General features: G+C 49.9%; 1 long non-coding RNA gene across 1 annotated transcript; it reads right to left on the minus strand.

The window, feature by feature from the left end:
• Positions 1-587: 587 nt before the first annotated feature.
• LOC117200100 (uncharacterized) lies at positions 588-2,353 on the minus strand. The gene is made up of 3 exons (XR_004481530.2): positions 2,109-2,353; positions 1,502-1,534; positions 588-962 (listed from the first exon to the last, which is right to left on the minus strand). It is a non-coding gene; the product is annotated as an uncharacterized LOC117200100 (long non-coding RNA).
• Between the last annotated feature and the right edge of the window lie 1,040 nt (positions 2,354-3,393).

Raw genomic sequence — 3,393 nt, forward strand, 5'->3', positions numbered from 1 at the left:
TTGTGAAAGTCCCACCTCTGTCAACTTCTAAAGCCCGTCCTGCTTCCCAATCCACACCACCTGCTTCCTGAACTCAACTGTCCTCTCTGTAAGGTCCAAGCCTGTGTCTTGTGTAATATTGAATCTCCAGGGCCTAACATAGTAGATTCCAACCTGTTTCTGAATGAATAAATGATAGCATACTGTTGCCTGTATCCACCCTTTATTAGGAAACAGGAGTTAATGAAGTTGGAAACAATTAATGGTCAGAACAATATTATATGGACACATTTAATCCTAATTCTGAAATTAAATAGCTCTTGCCCATTCTGCAGAAGAAAGGAGATTTGGAACCAGTTGGCCAAGGCCCAACAACTTACCCTAAAATGAGAGTCATGGAGTCCCCATGTTGAAGCAGAGATCATCTGGTCAAATTATTTTGTTTTACAAATGGGGGAACTGAGACCCATAGAGAAGAAAGCAACTTCTCACATGCACACATGCACACACACACACACACACACACACACACACACACACACACCATTTCTCATAAAGCCTTGAAGCTTTGTGGTCTGATAACACAGAAAAGGAGTCAGACAAAGTAGGAAAGTTCCCTGCTGTTTATTGGCCATACCCTCTGCCCTGCCCCTTATCATATTGAGCTGCCCAATCCCACCATTGGAAGAGTTCCAGAGATGGGAAGGGAAGGTGGGATGAGGAAGCACTGCCCAAGGCTCAGTGGTCCCACTCCTAACCAGACAGTAGTTGGGTCACACATGGATTCCATCTTCACCCTCAACCTCTCTGGTCCCTAACAAGAGGACAGACTACTTGTCTCTCCCTAAATCTTCCTCCACCCTACCTTTGCCTCAGGCAACTAAACTAAAGGCTAAGGACTAGAGTTGGGGGAGGTATCTGGGCAGGATTTTATCCTAGCATCCAGCCTATTGCCATCAGAAGAAAGATGGGCATCCAGGATCCTGCAGGAAAGAAAGAAATGATTATAAAGCAGAATTAGGTGGCTTTGAGAGCCTGGGAAACTTTTTAGGCTTAGATACTCCACTTCGGGGATTGTTTTGTAAGTCATTCATGCATTTTTTCAACAAAGCCTTCCTGGGACTCACCATGTGCCAGTTCCTCTGTCAGACTGGGGGGGAGGTGGTTGGAGACACAGAGATGAACTCTCTATCTCGGTGTGGACCCCACTCAACCCCTCTCACTTGTTGTTATCTTCATGGCCCTCTATCTTGAAATTTCAACCCCTACCCTAAATCATTTCTGGAAAGCCTCAGGTTCTGATGAGGGATAAAAGTCTAACTATGACTACCAACAACCTCACAATGACAACTCTACCATGTACAGCTGAGGAAGCTGAGACTTAGGGTAACTGACCTCTCCCAAGTCACATACTGTTAAGCAGGGACGAGATCCAAGACCAGCACCCTCCAGAAGCCAGTGTGCACCCCCAGACCCTGGCGCAGTCATCAGAACTTTATCACAGCAATCGCTGTGTACCAACCTGCCAAACTCCTGCTACTGGAGGCACTGGGCTCTGAAACCACAAAGGAAGAAAGATTAAGCTTAAGGAGGCATCCTGATAGTACCAGGTCAGCACACTCCCATCATTGAAAGATTGGGCAAAAAGAACCCTTTGTTGAAGCAGGGACTCAGAAAGGTGTGATGATGAACCTTCTGCCTCTAAAGAATGGAATTACTAAGAAGATAGGCTTTCCCACAAGGGTCAGAGCTTTAGAAGGTTGTCAGGGAATAGAGAGAAAGGAGAGATGGTTTCAGACCAGCAAGGAGGATTTACAAGGAGCATACTGGCACAAGGGACAAACAGACTGGTAGAAGATTGGTCTGGTGTGGCAGGAAAGATGAGAATGGGAGGAGAGAAGCTTAATGAGTGAGAATGGAACCGGGACCGGGTGAGGGGAGGAGACCTCTCCAGAGCAAAGGAGGAGCCGAGGAGGATATGGGCTTGGGGAGGACATGGACTAGAATTGAGGGAGGAGTCTGAGGACACACAGGTAGAAGGAGGCTCAGTGAAGGGTCGGGGTCTCAGAGCAGTTCAGTGGGAAAATCTGGAAGAGGAGTCAAGGAGGTCCCCCATATGATCCAGTTACCACTTGATCTAATGGGTCCGAACACCATCCAGCCAGCGCCGCTCTCCAGACCCTCCCGAGCTGAGATCTCCCAGGCTCGATTCCTCCCAGGCGGACTCTTCTGACTACAGGTCTGCAGGGACACAACAGAAGGGTAGCGAGGTCTCTTCCCGCCCCAGCCTGGTCGGGCCTTTGTCCGAGACCCCCAGGTAGCCCCAGTGAGGTCTCCAAAATCTTGCCCTTTATGTCAATCCACAGGCCCCTCGCCCTCGGCCCCGCCTTCAGCCCCGCCTCCGGAGGGATAGGCCAATCCCCAGCACCGCCGCCCTACAGGCCCCTCCTTAGTCAGGCCCTTATTGGTCCCCCTCTCCTTAGTCCCTGCAGGCCCCTCCTTAGTCCCTACCCGACTGCATTGCTTGCAGTCCGGCTCCTCAGCTAGCCACCCGGAGCTGCGGCCGGCGGAGGCTGCAGCGACTGCCCGGAGCCTCTAGGGCTGCCTGTCTGCTCACCGGCGGACACGGGCGTCCCGCCCGCTTGTCACACAGGGTCACTTGGCTCTGCAGGTAGAGCGTATCGCTAGTCGAGAAGCGGAACAGGTTGAAGGCCAGCGTCACCTCCAGGGAGGCCCCGTTGGCCCGCAGGCCCCATGAGCAGCCTGTTGCTGACTGGGCAGCTGTGGGGAGAGGCAGCGTCACCCACTGCTAGGAGCCCCGGCAAACACTGATTTCCCATTTTTTGCTTGTCCTGTGGGTGTAGATGCTGGGTCTCATAATGAAAATTTGCATGCATTATTTCATTTCATCCTCACATCGGTGCTAGCAGGAAGACAGTTTTGCCCCCGTCCTCTTTCTTCCTTTCTTCCTCCCTCCCTCCCTCTCTCTCCCTTCCTTCCTTCCTTCCTTTCTTTCTCTCCCTTCTTTCCCTCTTTCCCTCTTTCCTTCCCTCTCTCTCCCTCCCTCCCTTTTTTCTTTCTTTCTCTTTCCTTCCTTCCTTTTCTTTTCCCTAACACATTTTCTCTCCCTCTGTCTTTTCCTTTCTTCTCCTTCCCCTCTTCTATTATTATTTTGATGGTGTGGTGGTAGTAAATCATGACAAGATGACCTTTAATTTTCTTGTTTGTTTGTTTTTCTAAGGCTCTCCCCTTCGATAAAGTTTGCTTCTTGACTGGGCATAGCTTATCAGTGATCACTTATTAGCAGTAACTTCTCCACATTAGAAAAGGAAACTTTAGTTACTGGTGGCAAACTCTGGTAGACATAGAAAATTCTGAGCTAAGAGATTCGGAGGTAGGCTTGAACTGTTCACG

This window comes from Orcinus orca, chromosome 1, assembly GCF_937001465.1.
Source record: "Orcinus orca chromosome 1, mOrcOrc1.1, whole genome shotgun sequence".
Classification (NCBI taxonomy): domain Eukaryota; kingdom Metazoa; phylum Chordata; class Mammalia; order Artiodactyla; family Delphinidae; genus Orcinus; species Orcinus orca.